Raw genomic sequence first — 19,193 nt, 5'->3', positions numbered from 1 at the left:
GGTCAGAGCAGGAACTCTAAGCAGGAACCTGGACGCAGGCTCTGAAGCTGATGCCATGGAGGGGAGCTGCTTACTGGCTTGCTCCCTGTGGCTTGCTCAGCCTGCTTTCTTATGCAATTTAGAACTACCTGCCTGCTACTGGCACAACCCAGAGTGGTCTGGCCCTACCATAGCAGTCATTATCAAGAAAATACCACACAGGCTCTTCTGGAGGTCAGTCTGGTGGGGGAATATTCTCAATTGTAGTTCCCTCTTCCCAAATGACTCTAGCTTGTGTGAACTTGACATATAAACACATCACTATTAAACCATAAACTTCCCTTTTTTGTTTGTCCCAAAGATCTTATATTAATATCACTAGCACAATATAAAATATTCTAACTTCAAAAAGTCCTACAGTCTTTAAAAGTTCAAATATTTTAAAAATTCAGCCTTTTGGGCTGGAGAGATGGCTCAGTGGTTAAGAGCACTGACTGCTCTTCCAAAGGTCCTGAGTTCAAATCCCAGCAACCACATGGTGGTTCACAACCATCCGTAATGAGATCTGACGCCCTCTTCTGATGTGTCTGAAGACAGCTACAGGGTACTTAGATATAATAATAAATAAATCTTAAAAAAATAATAAAACATTCAGCCTTTTAAAAATATCCAAAGTCAACTAGTGGTGGTGGTTTATGCCTTTAATCCCAGCACTAGGGAGGCAGAGGCATGTCAGTCTATAGGACATCCAGGACTACAAAACAAACAAACAAACAAACAAACAAACAACAACAAAAACCCCAAACCAAACCAAACCAACCCCCCCAAACCAAATAAAAAACAAAACAACAACAACAAAAAAAAAAATCCTAAGTCTTTCTAAAATCCCAAAATCTCTCTGAAACTCTCGAGTTTCTTTAAAATTTCAAAGTCTTTCAACTTTGGGTTCTTGTAAAAATCGAAATAAATCACACCCTTTCTACCCCAGGAGGGAAGAACCAGGGAACAATTATAATTTAGTCAGAGCAAAACCGAAGCCCACCAGTGTAAAGTGCAGTGCCTGACTCAGGGACCTGCGCAAGACCCGCAGGGTTCCAAAGGCCTGAGACAGCCCCCTTTCTCCTGCTCTGCCATACCCAGCACAACATAGGCTGTCTCAGGATCGGGCTGGCTCCGTTCCGCAGCCACTGCTGTGCTTGGCTGTCATCCCATGGTGCTGGCATCTCTAAAATGCTGGGGCCTCAGCTGCAACTGGGCTGTACCTTCCCAGAGCCTCTCCTGGGCTTTCTTCAGAGACACCGACTGTCATATTGTACCAAGCTTAACCTCTTTCCATGACCCCTTCAGTCCTGAAGCTTCTGACTGGGCCGCACTTCCTCCAATGGCGGCTCCTGGTTTCTCCTGGCCCCAAGCCTCAGCTGCTCTCTGTGACCTCTTCATGCCTCCAAACCCAGGACTGCCTGGGAGGCTGTGACACATGACCAAGTTTGGCTGCTAGCATGGGGTATATATAGCCCTGGCCCTCTCTGGACCGTAGCTTCTGTGTGCTGATCCTGAGGAAATAGTTCCCAGAAAAATCTTGCCTCGATGCTATGCTACCTCTTGCTAATCACAGATCACAGCTCTAGCTGAACAGAATTCATTGTCCCAGAAAAAAACAAAGGTTTTGCCTTGACGGTTCTTAGTTCCAAATATCGTGTAAGCGGCCCTGAAACAATCTTTGCTTCCCTCTGAAACGTCACAAGGTAGGCCTCCTCTGTCTGCACTGCACTGAGTCTCATCTTCTAAGTTCCCACAACATCTCTTTAGTCTCTTGTTGACGTGTTAAAACACCATGACCAAAAGCAACTTGGGAAGGAACGGGTTTCTCTCATCTTAGAACTCTTGGGTCACACTCTTATCACTGAGGGAAATCAGGTCAGGAACTCAAGGCAGGAACCTGGAGACAGGAATGGAAGCAAAGCCCATTGAGGATGTTTCTTACTGGATTGCTCTTCATGGCTTACTCAAGCTTTTTCTTATGCAACTCATGACCACCTGTCCAAGGTTGGCACAACCTACCGTAGTCTGGGCCCTCCCACATAAATCATTAGTTTAAAAAAAAAATGTACTCCTCATGTTTGTCCCAGGACAATCTAGTAGAGAATTTTTTTTCAATTACAGTTCCCTCTTCCTAAATGATTCTAGCTTGTGTAATTTGACATAAAACTAACCAACACAGTCAGCTTGCCTCCCCACCCCTGAACCTCTGAATCCCCAGACAACAGGAAGGATACCACTGGCCATGGTCACCTGAGTGACTAAGCAGCCCTTTGCCATTGTTGTAGACATGTAGCTTGTCTGTGGTTTTACTTCCCTGCCCATCAGGAATCATGATTTCTCAGTCAGTAGTCAACCTTTCTATTGCTTTCTGAACAACTATATGCACTCAACATTGTTCAGCTGTCTGACTGGTATTGTTGGGATTCAGACCTGGGACAAACAGCTGAGATACATATTTAACATACCAAAGTGGACCTTGCCTTCAAGTTCTCCCAGCATCCCTCAATCCCTATCTGGTATACCTCCCCCTCTACCCTGAATGTTCCAGCACAGGGGCTGGGCTTCCCCTCCTCCGAAGGATTTTTTTTTTTCTATACAATCCAGACATTTTGGTCTCTCATTTCTTGTTCCCTCCCTCTCTTTGTGTGTGTGTTCTTTTTCTCTTTCTCTTCTCCCTCCTCTCTGTCTCCCTCCCCATGGTGACGTCCCTGGCCTTGGTCTTTGTGACCAGAGCACCCACCTGAGAGCCACTTCCCCCTCCTAAAAAAACCCCCAAAACTCTGTCTATATACTTTAATCTTTATACTCTACTTGGCTCATTTTACTGGTGGAGAAATAACTTGTCAGATATGTCTTCTTGAGGACCCATAAAAGGAAAACTCTTGGGTGCATGAGACAGAGAACTCCTCGCCCTGGAATCCAGTCAAAGCCTTTCATGATAGGAAGCAAGCGTTCCACCACAATTACCAACTTCCTAAGTTCTTCCTCTCCTCCAAGCCATCAAACTACATTTTTTACTAGAACTCTTACAGAAAACCCATGTATAGGAAAGGACGTAAACCTTTAGTGCTACCCTAGTAACCTCCAGCGTTAGCTTCTCAGAGTATCTGTATCTCCATACAAGGTGTCTCCAGCCCTACTCTGTATTCCCATTTAAAAAAGAAAGGAGCCGGGTGTGGTGGCACACGCCTTTAATCCCAGCACTTGGGAGGCAGAGGCAGGCGGATTTCTGAGTTTGAGGCCAGCCTGGTCTACAGAGTGAGTTCCAGGACAGCCAGGGCTACACAGAGAAACCCTGTCTCAAAAAACCAACCCCCCCCCCAAAAAAAAAGAAAGGAAAGGAAAGGAGAATAAAGACCTCTTGGAAACGTTTGAGATATGAACTGAGAGCCACCAAGAAAGTATATGTTGATAAATCTACGGTTTGAATGGATGTAGAAGTTTTCAGTACTTCGGAGTAGAAAAACTGTTGAGCTCTGTGAGCAGAGTTTAACAAGCCATTCTAGTAGGGGCTTGGAAGACGGTAGTGCTGAGGGTAATATAGACTAAGGAGGTCCAGTTCAAAATGTTGTAGAGGGTAACAATATTAGCAGCTGGGCTAGAGAAACTTTGTAATATTTTGGTGATTTACACAACTGCCTTTTGCCTGTGTCCTAAGAATTTGCCTGAGGGTAAATTGAAAACTATTGGGTTACTTTCATTGGCAGAAGAGATTTCAAGACAGCCTAATATTGACCCTGTCTTGTGGTTATTAGTAATCTTTTTTATATAGGTTTATAATTGGAAAAAAACAAAACAAAACAAAACAAAACATCTGGTAGCTGAAGAATAGATTCAGTCCAAAAGAAAGAGATGTGTGTTGCAATCAGTAAAGCTGGAGGATGGAGCCATTTAAACCCTCGTACATCACACATGGAGTTATAGGATTTAGAGTTTTCCTTGCTGAATTTGTGGTCTTGTTTTGGTCTAGTATTTTCACACTGTACTTCACTTTTTCCCTTTTGGAATGGCATTGGATATTCTGTGCCATTGTATGTTGGAAGTATGTAATTTATTTTTTAATTTTGATTGTGTAGGAATTTATAGCTAAGAGATTACCTGGAGTCTCAGAAGAGACTTTGAATGTTTAATTAAAGAGTGTTAAGACTATGAAACATTATGGGGAGCTTTGAAGTTATGCTAAATGTATTTTGCATTATGAAATGGCTACAGGCCTATGGGAACCAAGGAATGGAATGTGGTAGTTTGAATGAGAATAGCCTCATAGGCTCATAAGTTTGAATACTTAGCTGGTAGGTGGTAGAACTGTTTGGGAAGGAGTGAGAGGTGTGGCCTTGTTGGAGGAGGTGTGTCACTGGGGGTGGGCTTTGAAGTTTCAAAACCACATGCCATTCTAAGTTAGCTCTCTCTGCCCTGATGGTTGTGTCTCAAATTGTAAGCTCTGAGCTATTGCTCCAGTCTATGCCTGCCTGCCTGCTGACATGCTCATCACCTTGATGGTCATGGATTTCAATTCTCTAAAACTCTAAGTCACAAATAAGCCCATTCTTCTGTATGTTGCTTTGGTCATGGTATTTTATCACAGCGATAGAAAGTAATGGAGATGTGCCTATATTAAAATATTTTTAGTAAAATCTCTAACTCTTTTTTATCATACCTGCTAGTTCCAAAATTCTTCTTGGTATCAAAGCCATGAGTCCTGGTTTTGTCTCTAAGAGATTAGTAGAACTCTTTGGGCTGTCAAACTGTCTCCATTCTCTCACTATTCACACCCTGTCTTGGCAGACAATGGTAGCCTTCTTGGGAAATCTTATGAGCCCTTAACTTTGGTTTTTGCAGCCAGCCACTGCACAGGTGAGGAAATTGAGAACCTAGTGGAATGCTGGTTCCTAGAGTGCCCCACTCAGTTTGTGTGGTTGAGGTGAGTTGGCCAGCCCACTCGACTCCCTCGGTCAGATATCAAGCTGTCTTTAGACCCCAGAGCAGGCCCTGGTTCCAGTACCATTGTATTCTGTAATGTTAGATTATTGCTATCCCCAAGGACATATCTTAGAATCCTGAAGTACTGAATGACCTAGTCAACAAATGTCAATCATCATATGTACTCCAGACAGCACAAGATGCCTCATGGTGGGGTGGATGATCCTAAAATGTGGAGCAGGGAAAAGCAAGTGATACAAAGAAGAACAAAGTAGGATAAACCAAAGGATGTGAGGGAAGATCTCCAAGAAGACCAGCTTGACCAGATACCTGGAAAAAGTAAGCAAGTGGGATTCTGGGAGGTGAGCTTTCCCAGCAGAGATCAGCAATGCTCAGCTCCTTTGTGGGAACTTCCGGGTTTGGTCCAGTCAATTTGCCTTTGGTGATGTAGCTGCTAGGAGAAGCTTACCTTTTTATGTAGTAAACAATGCTTTTGAGGGTGAGTGTAGCACCAGAGTAGGAGGGGCCTCTTGGGGTACCAGATCCTCTTGTCTCTGTTGCTGTGGCCCAGCCACTGGTGTTTAATTCACATAGGGTACTGATGCTAAAGCCCAGGAGGCTGCAGGAGGAGTGGGTTGTGGACTTTGAGGACGGTATGGCTTATATATCCCCAGGCCTCCAATGTTTGCCACAGAGGACAGCGACCTCAAAGTTCTCCTCAAATCACCCATCAACCAACCCCGATCTCAACTAGCCTTTCAGATCCTCACCAAGGTATGACATCTGGACATCTACAAGATGGAGACATACACATCTCCACCCTCCATCCCTAGCTAATGACCACCCTGCCCCCACAGAGAGAATAGAACACCATGTGGAATTGTGTGGAATTGTTGTTAACATGATTTCCCTACTCAGCAAATCCAGCCCCTTGTGGCCAGCATGGGTGTGAACAAGGGAAAGGAAGAAGGTGATTTGGGACTGTAAAGGCTTCTTAAGCAATGGGGATTCTGAAACTATGACCCTATGAAACAGATATATAGATTTTTTTTTCCCTTATCAGGATGGGACCTGAGCCATCTCAGATGACAGGTTTGGATTGGCTGCTATCCCAGCTTCCTTGAGATTGACTACCATTCATTGTCTCTCCAGTTTTCCTCTGAGAAGACTTGGCCCTCACCCCCCATGTTCCACTGCCATTTCTGGACCAGTGGAAGCTACAGAAGCCAAAGCCCACCCATAGGCTGTTGTGCCAGCCGAAGGATTCCATACGGTGGTCTGAGTACCAGAACCACACCTTTGTACCTGTAGCTGACACTTAGTGGCCTGGCTAGAGAGTGGCTATGCTGTGGCTTCCCCTCTGCTTTGGTTTGTGTAAAATCCAGGCAAAGTGTCTTTTGACAACTGTGGACTGTCCACTACGGAGGCAGACCCTCTTATACTTCCAGCCCAAAGCTAGAGGTCAAGGGAAGCTGGAGCGTTAAATGGGAGAACTGAATGTTTGTACGGAGGGAGGGGCACAGGGAAGCACCCCTCCTCATTCCTGCCAGAACCCTGCCTGTGGCTCATCCCTGCAGGGACCTTACAGGTGGTAGATACTCAAAACTAGAGCTTCCGTTGGCCACATGGTAAACACCACACCCCTTGCCCTTCAATGCTATAGTCTCAGGGACTTTAATTCATCTCTCCCCTCCTTACCCTTTCGTGAATGCCTGGCATCCTTCCTTGCCTTCTCCAGTTTCAGCCTTCCCTGAAGCTCTAGTGTACCACTGGCCCTTAAATTTGAGCAGTCCAGAAGAACACTTGTCATAGAATGCAGTGGCATAGATGTCAAATGCCTCCTGAACTGGGCATCCAGCTTATAGTAGGTGGCTACTGAGGGACTGGGTGAAATCTGCTAGGCACTAGGAGCTGATTTCTCAATGAACTCCATCTCTTAGGCAAAACAGCCCAGACTCTTATGGGTAAGACTGTAGGAAAAGAGCAAAGTACCTTGGTGGCAGGCTGCGATACGACCCCAACATTGTGTGTAGCTAGCAGTGTGTTTGATTATACTTCCAAAAAGGGGAGCTGGGCTTCTGTCAGACCAGGAATAGAATAGAAAGTGACAAGACCAAGGCTGGTTTACCCTAATGTCCTGCCTACTGCAGTGCCTCTTGATGGAGAGAAAACGGCTTGATGGAGAGAAATGGGGAAGACACATGGATGCTCCAGGCCCCACATGGGAGACACCAGTTTGAGGGCTGGGGACTCTAGGTTACCTTTGGTGATACCATACCAGATCATGTCATTTCACATCATTGCACCAAGCACAGATATGATCCTTTTGGAAATCCAGGGTGTTGTGGGGGGCTAGCCCCTACCTTGAACATCCCTTTCAGCTGGTTCAACTCCAGGTCCTTTGATGACTTCTCAGTATACATGACATCTGCCTATGAGGACCAAGCTATCAGCTCTGAGGCTCTAGAAGGGGTTAAGACCTGGGATGATGATAAGCCAGGCGTGGTGGTGCACCCCTTTAATCCCAGCACTTGGGAGGCAAATTTCTGAGTGTGAGGCCAGTCTGGTCTACAGAGTGAGTTCCAGGACAGCCAGGGCTACACAGAGAAACCCTGTCTCAAAAAACCAAAAAAAAAAAAAAAAAAAAAAAAAGACCTGGGATGATGAAGGATGAATGTTGACACCCCCTCTGCAGTTGCTAGTCAGCCATATGGTCCTTCATTTCTTATCTCTGCTCTCTTGAGAATGTGGAGGAAAATACTTGGTCCCCAGATGCAGACAGTGTTTTAAAAGGATATTTTTGATGATTTCATGTATGAACTTGATCATACCCTCTCCAGGCCTTCTATTTGATCTGGACTCCTCTAGCGTGCTCCCTTCCACTTCATGCCCTCTTCTTTTCATTTTTATAACTCACTGGGTCCAGTTTTCACTGCCTGCATGCACATGGGTGTGCGACTGTATCCGCCATGAAACTTTGAGTGCATCCACAAGAGCACAGGTCACCTTCCAATGGACACATTCCCAAAGGAAAATAAATCTCTCCTCCTCATTTCCCAAAAGCTCGCCAGAGTGAATGAAGCTCCTCAAGAGTCTCTCTCCTACCTGTGCCGGACTGTCGACTGGCTTGATCTTGTGCAGCACCTACTCATAGATTGTAGTTTATACACAAGGCACTCATGGGCTCCTGTGTTTGAAAACTGTCACAGATGGTGGCACTGTTCAGGGAGGTTATAACAGGAAGTAGGTCACTAAGGTCAGGCCATAGCCTGGCCCCATTTCCTGTTTCCTTTCTGCTTCCTTATTGTCAATGCAGTATGAAGGGCAGGCTTCTTGCACCTGCCGCAATGCCTTCTCCAGCATGGTGGGCCGTATCCCCTATGAAACTATGAGCCAAAGGAAACCCTTTCTTGTAAGTTTCTTTTGTAGGGTATTTTATCACTGCAACAGAAAAGTAACAGAGGCGGAAATTTGGATAAGAAGGGGGGGAGCGGTATGTTGCTGTGATAAAGCTGGACATGTTCCAAAACTGGGTTGTGGGAAGGGCTGGAAAACTCTGGAACTTCAGGCTAAAAAGTCTTTGAATGCTGTAAGCAGAGCTTAATGAGCTGTTCTGATGGGACTTTGGGGGACTAGACAGCCAAGAAAATATGGGCCTGGCTTATGATGTGTGCTGGCTAGTTTTATGTCAACTTGACACAAGGTAGAGTCGTCTGGAAGGAGGGAATCTCAGTTGAGGAAACACCTCCAGAAGATCCAGCTATAAGGCATTTTATTTATTAGTGATTGACAGAGGAGAGCCCAGCCCACTGTGGATGCTGCCATCCCTGAGCTGGTGGTTCTGGGTTCTATAAGAAAGCAGTCTGAGGCTGAAGAGATGAGTCAGGCATTAAAGGTTAGGATCACAACTAACAACATAAGAAAGCTGATTGAGCAAGCCATGATGAGCAATCCAGTGAGCAGCACCCCTTCATAGCCTCTATTGGCTCCTGTCTCAGGTTACTGCCCTGTTTGAGTTCCTGCCCTAACTTCCTTCAATGATGGACTATGCTGTGGAAGTAAGTGTAAGCCAAATAAATATTTTCCTCTCCAGCTTGTTTTTGGCAATGATGTTTTATCACAGCAATAGTAACCCTAACTAGGACATGAAGTTTCAGAAGGGGAACAAAGACTTTGTGGGTATCTCTGTTAGAGGCCAATCACTCAGGTTATATTCTGGAAACAACTCTGGCTGCATTCTATTCTTGTTCTGAGAGTTTGGCTGAAGCTGAATCCAAAAGTAATGGAGTAGTTTCTTTGATGGAGGAGATTAAAAAAAAACCAAAAAGATATAACATTTTATCTGTAGCTACTGCTAATTCCTTTTATACAGGTCTACAATGAAAAAGAGCAACACATGAAACAGAAAGAAAAGAGAGGAAAACCATGCTGGGATGCTTAAGATTGTGCCTGAGGCAAGTGATGGAAAAGAGGCTGTAGCAAGAGATCAACACCATTCAAGAGAACCCTCCTGTTCTGATTGGAATAAGAGGAAAAATGCCCTGAGAGCCAAGGCCTCACCCATCTAAGCCTCCAACCTGTTACATGACTGTCATGATTGTCAGTTTCATCAATGTGATACTGGTTTTAGCAGCATAAAAGACGCAAGATTGAAGGCATAATGAGTTCTTCATCTTCTGTTTTACAGAGCCACTACGGTCAGACAATGTGTGGTAGGGTTAGAGTACTCATGAGGAGGCTTTGGGAGGCCATTCCAGGAAGCTGTGAAGGTAAGCTCCACAGTGCTGGAGATGCCAGAGTTCTCCTCTGGAATTGTAAGCAAAAATGAATGCTTTCTCCCTTAAATTGTTTTAGTCAGGGTATTTTGTTACAGAAACAGAAAAACAAGAAGACATCATAGCTGTTTTGAGTTCATAAGCAAATGGCCATATCATACTCCGAAGACAGCATTTTATGACAACCAATCAAATCTTCTGGTTCATAAATTCTTCCTGCTCTTCTATGACATCTCTGAGCCTTGGTGGGAAGGTGAAACCGATGCTCCATTTTAAGCTGAGTACTGACTTACTCTCAGGGGTAGCCTTGACTGCTACCCACTGCAAAAGGAAGCTTTAATGACCAAGGTTGACAATAGCACCATCTTAGGAGAATAAACAGTTATAAGACAGTTTAGCTAAAGAACAGTACCAGCTTCTCTCCTAGGGCCTATGGCACCTTCAGCTGTGAGTTTTCGTTCAGGTTTACAGTACCAGACATGAATTCTTTTCTGTGGAGCAGGCTTCCAGTCCAACCAGAAAGTGAATAGTTAGTCCTATAACTAACAAAACCATTAGCGTGCCATTATTGTATGTGTGGGACCTGTTTCATAAGCATAAATGTTCCCAGCCACCTGGGTTGGTGACACCTTTACTTTGTCTAAGCGCCTGCCCACACTAGGAGCTGCTCCACTACATCTGCTCTCTGAACAGCTCCTCTGAGGGAAAGGCCATTACCATCCCCAGGGCTTCTGTGGGCTGACGGAAGGGAGGCAAGGCACAGGCCTCAACCATGCAATGGGTGATTTCAGCCATGGCCCTTACGTGCAAGTACTGGCAGGTTGGTCCTGTCACAGAGTCCAACTCTGGATAAATCCTCTGACGAGCTTTCTCCCCTAGCCTACATATGAACTCTGAAAGCTAGCCATGGGGGAGAGAGCTTCTTGGTCAAGTTGAGAATGATTTCTCTCTGTCCTGCAGCCCAAGTGTGTGCATCTTCAGCAATAAGGTCTTAGACTCTAATTATGATGGAAACCAAGGATGGTGCCAATAGCCTGCAGTGGGTTTTTTTCTTTTGGCGGGGGGGGGGGGGGTCTAGGAAAGTAGCCCACAACTGACTGACGCTTGGACTTCCATTTAATAACCTAGGTCTTTTATGGGAATCATTGCTCACACATGCGGGGCACCCCCATTCAAATGACTTTTAAACAATATTAGCTTACAAAGCAGCCATTTTCAGCAGGGTCTTTCGTGCCTCCTGGGATCTGTCTTTATGATTACTCCCACTGAGTCTCACGGTTTTCAGTTCCATTTCCTAGAAATTCCATACTTCTGTTTTTCTTTATAGCTGAATGAAATTCCATTTTGTTCATGTATTCCATTTTCATCATCCATTCATCTGCTATTGGGCATCCAGGTTGACTTCACTTCTTAACCACTATGAATAGAGTAGCAGTGAACATGAATGTATGGGTATCTCTGTTGTAAGGGAGCACTCTTTTGGGTATGGGTATCTCTGTTGTAGGGAGCATTCTTTTGGGTATATATCTAGGAGTGTTATAGCTGGACCATGTTATAGTTCAATTTCAAGTTTTTTTTTTTAACTCTCACTGATGTCTTTAGTGGATATATCAATTTGTTATCTATCTATCTATCTATCTATCTATCTATCTATCTATCTATCTATCTATCTATTAATGAGACTGGGTTTCTTTGTGTAGCTTTGGTTGTCCTGGAACTTGCTCTGTAGATAAGGCTGGCCTCAAACTCACAGAGATCCACCTGCCTCTGCCTTCTGAATAAAAGTGTGCAGCAGCACCACCTGGTTCAGTTTTTATTTTTGCTAACAGCAAGGCTCCCTTTCCTCACATCCTCACCAGCACCTGTTGCCATTTCTTCTCTTGATGGCGGCCATTCTGAGTAGGGTGAAATGGAATCTCAAGGTGGTTTTAATTTGCATTTTCCTTATGACAAATAATGTTGAACACGCTTTAAAATAGAGGTGCATGCCTTTGTTCCTAGCATTGTGAAGCTGAGGCAGGTGGATCTCTATGAGTTCAAGGGCAGCTTGGGCTACAGAGTGGATTCCTGGACAGCCAGTGCTACATAATAAGAACCTGTCTCAAAAAGCATATACGTATACTGTGGTGGTTTGAATAAAAATGGCCCCCATAGGCACATAGATTTGAATGCTTCCCCACCAGGGAGTGGCATTATTTGAAAAGATTAAGAGGTTAGGCTTTGTTGGGGTAGGTGTGGACTTACTGGAGAAAATATGTCACTGGGAGTGAGTTTTGAGGTTTCAACGGTCCAAGTCAGACCCAGAGACCCTGATCTCCTGCTGTCTGTGGGTCTATCATGTCTGCCTGTGTGCAGTCACATTCCCTGTCATGATGATAATGGTCTAAACCTCTAAAACTGTAACAAGCCCTAATTAAATACTTTCTTTAAAAGAATTGCCATGGTCCTGTTGTCTTGTTACAGCAATAGAACACTAAGACACACACACACACACACACACACACACACCTATATGTATGCGTGTATGTATGTTTTATACATATATATGTATGTATATACATATATATGTGTATGTGTATATATATATATATGTGTGTGCATTTTTATTTCTTCTTTTGAGAACTGTGCTCAGTTCCATAGCCTATGTTTGGATAAAGTTGTTTATCTTATAAACACTTCGCCTTTTGAGTTCTTAGTATGCTCTAGATACCATCTCTGTAGGATGTGGAATGGTAAAGATTTTCTGCCTTTCTCTAGGCTGCCACTTTACTTGATGGACAGCTTCCACTGCTGACAGATGCTTTTTAATTTTACAAGATCCCATTTGCTGATTATTGATCTTATTTTCCAAGTGATCAGAGCAGGGTTAATCCCCTCCCCCAACTCTCTCTCTGTTTTTAAAGACAGAAGGACTATGTCGCTCAGGCTGGTCTCAAATTTGTCACTCTCCAGTCTCCAGTTTGGAGGAGGTTGGATGCCACTCTTGGCTGGGACTCTTTCATGTTTTACAAAGCCTGAGAGTTCTCCTGGCTCTTTCTGCTTACATAGCCCCTAAGCCCGTCCTTTCTGAGGGGAGGCAGGTTGGGGGGTGAGAGGGCTGTTTTTGTGACCTTGACTATATCCCAGGGCTTATGGCTAATTCCCAGCTAGCTTCTTTCTATTCCCGAACTTCTTCCCCAGTGGTTCCAAGAGTCCCAGCAGGGCCCAGCCTATGGGCTCCTAGATTCTGCCTGCTTCTTGTTGTATGACAGAGCCACTTGTTTACCCCTTCTTGTTTTCAGATCTTAGCTGCACCCTTATTCCTCCATCTATCCCGGTTTTCCCAGAAGCTTGGAACAGAGAACTTGCATGAACCCTTATGCTCAAAATGAATGAGTCCCTTCTGTCCGTGGGAAAGCGAGACTTAGGGTCACATGGTGGTCATTGACCTGGACCCTACTCTCGCAATATCTATCTGTGGGTGCTAATCTTCAGAAGGGTGCTGCTGTGAGCAGCTTGCCTGTGGAAAGAGGATCCTGTGAGTGCAGTGGTCTCCCTGTGTGGTGTGAAAGTGGCTCGTTGGAGATGGGAATCGGGGTTCACTTGTGTCTGAACTCAGGGAGGGGCAGCTAACATGAGTCAAAGTGCTGTTCTGGGGATAACAGTGTCTAAATTGAGCTGACTGACTAACTACACTGTTTTTTCTTCCTGGTGCCAAGACTGGCAGGGGCTGGGAGGGGAAACAGCCATCCTGAGACATGGCTTTGGCCTGTGAGGGTTCATCAGGGAACACACACAGAGCATACTAACAGATACACAAGGATAGTCATGCAGTTGCAAAGACTACCAGGGACACAGACATATGAACACAGATACACAGAGACATACATGTCCACACTTGTGTGGACACACAGAGACATACATGTCCACACTTGTGTGGACACACAGAAACATACAAGCAGAGGGGCATTTTGAGACATTAGAGTCATCCTTCAATATCTAGAGTCCAATATCCCCAGATACCCAAAGCCATGGTTGCTCAAGCCCTTTGTATAAAATGATCTATTTGCATCCAGCCTACAGCCTCCTGCTACCTTTTCGTTATATAATATCTGGTCCAATGAAAATCCCGTATGAATAGTCTGTAGCATTGTTTAAGGAATAAAGATGAGAAAACGCTCTGTGTTCTATATGGAAACAGCAGCACTGGCTGGGGACATAGCACACAAACTCCCAGGGCTGGCGATGCTCAACTATGGTGTGCCAGGAAGCGAGGCAGAGCTTTTAGGATGCCGGGAGCTGGCACAGGCTGTGATCACATGTTGTTATGTATGTGGATTTACCAAAGCTTTATTTTCTGTTGTTTGTTCATTTGTTTCGTTGAGAAAAGGTCTCATTCTGTTGTCTAGACTGACTTTGATGTCCATGTGGTGAGGCTGGCTTTAAGCTTGTGACATCCCCAAGCCCCCACCGCCATTTAGCCCAGGATTACAGGTGTGAGCTACCACGGTTGACTTTCTGACTTTTTATTTAAAAATGTTTACATATTTAAATTTTATGCATGTGGGTGCTTTGCCTGCTTGGATGGCTGTGAACTGCCGAGCTACTTCTTCAGCTTCCTGGGTGTTTTCATTTGTGCTTGTAGGACACTTGGTGTGGTGGTTTGAATAGGAATGACCCTCTCAGATTCCTGTGTGTGGATGCTTGGCCTACAGGGAGTGGCACTATTAGAAGGTGTGGCCTTGTTGGAGAAAGTGTGTCAATGTAGAAGCAGACTTTGAAGTCTCATACATGCTCAAGCCACGCCCAATGGGAGAGTCTCCTTCTACTTCCTACGTATTGAGATATAGAACTCTCAGCTCCTACTTTAGCACCATGTCTGCCTGCTACCATGTTTTCCACCATGATGATAATGGACTAAACCTCTGAAACTGTAAGCCATCCCCAATTAAATGTTGTCCTTTATAAGAGTTGCTGTAGTCATGGTGTCTCTTCATAGCAAGGAAACCTTAACTAAGACACATGGCTTTGGAGGATCAGTTATACTGCATAGATACAAATGTGCATGAGCATCTACGCATGCACACACACAAGCACAAATGCACGCACACACACACATACACACGTGCACACACACACTCAAACACATCCACAAGCAAGCACACACTGTTTGTGATATAACCATGAAGGCCAGTCTGTCTGTGACAGCATGTAGATATGTTCCACAGGGTCCCAATCTAGTTTGAGTCAGGCAGTAAACCTGAGGTGAGGACCTTTCTCCTACAAACAATGCACAGTCTCAAAAATACTGGGGTAGCCTCAGGAAACAATACTGGGGTAGCCTCAGGAAAAGCCTGGCCCCCTTAGCCCACTCTGTGTGCCTAGCTGTCTGCTTCCATATCCCAGTTCCCCCACCTCTTCTCATCACCCTTCTATCCCACAGTGCCTTCCTCATGGTCAACTGTGGATGACATGAGCAGGGCTGCTGGGGTCAACACATCACAAGCTTCCCTGTCCGGATCGTTTTCACTATGAAATACCAGAGTGGGAGTCGGGAATCCTAAACCCAAAGGCCTGCTGGGCTTTCGAGTGCACAGGGTCTCCTACCCTGCTTGCCTGAGTCCTACAGCTCTTTCCTCTAGGGATGACCACTGGGTTCCCATGCATACTTCTGGAGAGTCACATGCTGTGATGGTTAGGTACAATCATCCAGGAAGTGGGACCGCAACTGAGAAAATTCCTCCATCTGATCAGCCTGTAAGCATTTCTATCGAGGGTTTTCTTGATTGATGATTGACCAGTGTAGGCCAGTGCCACCCCTGAGCTGGTGGTCCTGGGTGTCTAAAATCAAGGACTCCTCTCTGGTGTCTGTATCAGCTCCTGCTTCTGTGTTCCTGCACTGAGTTCCCCTGAATGATGGACTGTGATGTGGACATGCATGTCAAATAAACCCTTTCCCTCCCAAGTAGTGTTTGGCAGGGTGTTCACAGTAATAGGAAAGAAATCACCTAGAATATACATAACTGGTCTGGGGGCTTTTCTGTGGCCTTGGTTTGAACAGAAGAGGTAGCTGGCATGAATGCTATCCTGTTCTTCATTGTTTTAACTGGGTGCATCAGGTCACCCCATCCACAGCTATGGGCATCTTGTTTTGCAGACATACTGCTGTTGGCTTTTATGCTCAGCTGTCAGGAGTTTGTCATTCTTGGGCTTTGTAGGCCTGTTGTGTATGTCAGTCTTGATCCCCAGGGTGGCCAGCCAGGCCTGTGTGACCCTTACCCATGTGTATCCATTCACCCATGTGATATGAGGTCCTTCCTAATGAGATGGGCGAAGAACGGCGGATCCAGGAGGAAGAAATCAGCTTTGCACTGGAGTCCGGTGTGGGATCCTGGGTGAGGAGGGAGGGCCTGAGGCCAGGCAATGGGGCCTCTGCGGAGGGACAGCACTACAATGCTCAGGGTGGGTCTGAACCATGTATGCTTTAGGCTCTCGTTCAGGAGCAGCGAAAGCTTCCTGACCAGTCTCCTTTACTGAGCCTGGCGTGAGTGGCAGGCATTACATCAGGATGAAGACACAGGCAAAGCCACGGACATGTGATTGTTTGCAGGGAGCAGAGTGGGGCTGTCTGTGGGCTTGGCAGGAAGGCCAGAGGATAGCCATCTCGTCCAGAGTCTCAAAGTGTCCACTAGGCACCAAGGAGCCACATTAGAATGGGGAGAAGGAGAGGAAAGAGGGGCAGGGTCTTGTCTGCCTTAAGGAAGAGTGAGTGGAGGTGACTTTACAAAGAGCCCTGTCCCCCTTAGCAAATAACGAACCCGGGATAGAGCGGAGGCCAATATTTTATTCATGGCTGGTGCAGAGCAATCAATTACAGGCTCCTGCCATCCAGCTGGGCACGGCCTTCATCATCCTGCCATCCCGGGCTATTTTGGGTTGGGTTTGGCCTCACCTCCCCCACCACCAAGGCCTCTTCCTGTCTAGGGTAGGGGGTTTTCATTGTGGATCAGGGCAAGAGCTCCAAGGCATGTTCCCACCGAGTGTGAGTGCTGGGTAAACAGACTCAGAGAGTGTGATAACACGGCCAGGCTCCCACAGTCATGGAGGGTCAGAATTTATGGCCTCCCATGAAGCTCCAAGGCCCACAGGCAGGGGCTCCCTAATCCAGTCACTCCCTGAGCCTTGCTTCCTACTTGGACCCTCCCTGCTGTAAATAACCATCTTGCCACCCACTAACCGGGCATCTGGGGTTGGGGAAGCCTCCAAGAAGTCTTGGAGACGTGAGACTGCCCTCCCCAGTGTGCCCTGCACACGGGTAAGTAGATCGCTGCTGTTGCACAGGAGGAGCTGACCTAGGAAGTGAAATGTGGACCGGGATGTACAGAGGTAGGGGCTAGGGCCAGGATGAAGAGAGGGGCAGACAACAGGAAAGATTGGATTCTGCTTGAGGGTTTTCCAGAGCCTGCCTGTGCACGAAGCTGAGGCTCAGACACAGGGTAGAAGAGTGCATCTGACCCATAGTCACCCAGGCCACAACCTGCTGTGATTCTCCCTTGGCCTAGCTAGGGGCTGTCCTGAATCCTCTAGTGTCCCATGGATGTACAGACACATCAGTCACTTGCCATCACTAGTGTGTGACTATCAACTTACCCACCCAGGGCCCATACAGTGCCTGAATAGTTCTATCCAGCCTGTGTTCAGTGAGGGAAAGAATGGGGGTGAATACCATGGGGTCCCCAGAGACACAGTGACATCTGCCTGGAGCTTGCTCCCTGTGAGTCCTTTTAATGACACTTAGGACTGTGCACCAACCTCTGTGCAAGACGATGGAGATGCGAAGCTGGTATTCACACTAAGGAGATTGATGAATATCAAGCCGCAACTGGCGCCTTGGAAACGTAAAGCAGGGGAAGGGGAAGGGGCTCATGCTGCCAGGTAAGCCTTCCCTTAGCAGGAGACAGCTGGACAAAGATATGGAGCAAGTGAAGATTAGGATCTGGGGGACAGCATTCAAGGCATAGGGAACAGTTAATGAAAGGGCCAGAGTTGGGCCATTCCTAGTACCACCACCACCACCACCACCGTCACCACCGTCACCACCACCACCATCAACTCAGAAAACAGCAAATCCTCCCAACAAGCCCAGACTCTGCCACACTCCTAGAGCATTCTCTTACAGGTAGAGATAATCCTATGTTGTAATGTCCACCAACACAGGAATACATAACATGACTCGGCCAAGCCACAAACCTGCACAACAAGCAGGTTCCAGTCCATGCGTCTGTGTGGCAGACTGTGAAGACAGGGTATCGTGGAAAGATAGCCAGCCAGGTACATCAGGCCACCTGTGTGTGGCTCCACTCCCATGAAGACCCACAGGGGCAGAAAGCAGGCTAGTGGCTGCCTCTCTAGGGCAGGGGGAGTAAGGAGTACGGGTGCAAGCTTCCCTTTGGGGTAAACTAAGCATTTTGGAACTAAGCAATGTATAGCACTGTACATATATCAACCATCACTGTACTGTATTTTACTTTTTTCTGGACTTTTCTTAAAGACAGGGTCTTACTATGTAGCCCAGTCTGACCTCAAACTCATCGTGATCTGCCTGCCTCAGCCTCGTGCTTTGGATTACAGAAATAAACCATCATGCTTGGATCTGTAAACAATTTAAGAAATTTTATGCCATGTAAAGGGTACCTCAATTTAAGTAAAACCAGGTAGATTATCTTATCCCTGATTCAAATCTTCAAGCTACTCCCCATGGTACAAAACAAAATCCAGCAGGCCCACAGTTTGGAGAAGTCACATTCTCCCCTGAAGCCCACATTGTCCCCACTTCTGTCTGGGAGCGTCAGGCTCTAAGCACCACCTTTCCCGGTGCTGACCCTTCTCCCAGAGTAACTGCTGCTTATCTGCTTGGTTCTCCTCCAGAATCAGGGTGCTGGGGCTTGCCTGTCTTGCTTCCTGCTGCAGACCCCTTACTCCATGGTCCCCAGCTCCTGCCTTGGGTGTCTCCTGCCTTCTGTGGCAGTACTGGAATATGGAGGAGCCTTCAGGAAGTTACCCAAGGTCAGACAGAATAAGGAAGGGACAGAATGGTCATGGCTGACAGTGATATATGTTTGTCTATGATGGAGTTGCTATAGCAGCCAGGGTCCCTGGTTCTATCCTCAGGTGCCTTTACCCTCAGCACTCCTACCACAAAGATCTTTTAGGCAACCTGGGTAGCATGGCAGGCCCTCAGTTGTAACCCCAGCACCTGAGAGGCAGAGGGAGGAGGATTATTGTAAGTCTGAGGTTAGCTTGGGTTCCACAGTAACACTCTGTCTCAAACCCAAAACTAAAACAACCCCAACCCCCCAACACCCAAACAAAACAACCAAAGGCTTTTGGACAAAGGATTGGGGGGTGGGTAGGATCCACTCAACTAGAGGAGATTACCAGCTGTCCCTCAGTCCCACTCAAAAACTGGGTGCTGAGAGGCTGAATGAAGGCCTGGCA

Source organism: Mus caroli, unplaced genomic scaffold (assembly GCF_978045245.1).
Source record: "Mus caroli unplaced genomic scaffold, Mus_caroli_1 scaffold_13, whole genome shotgun sequence".
NCBI classification, from domain to species: domain Eukaryota; kingdom Metazoa; phylum Chordata; class Mammalia; order Rodentia; family Muridae; genus Mus; species Mus caroli.
Note: the sequence above shows the minus strand (reverse complement) of the source record.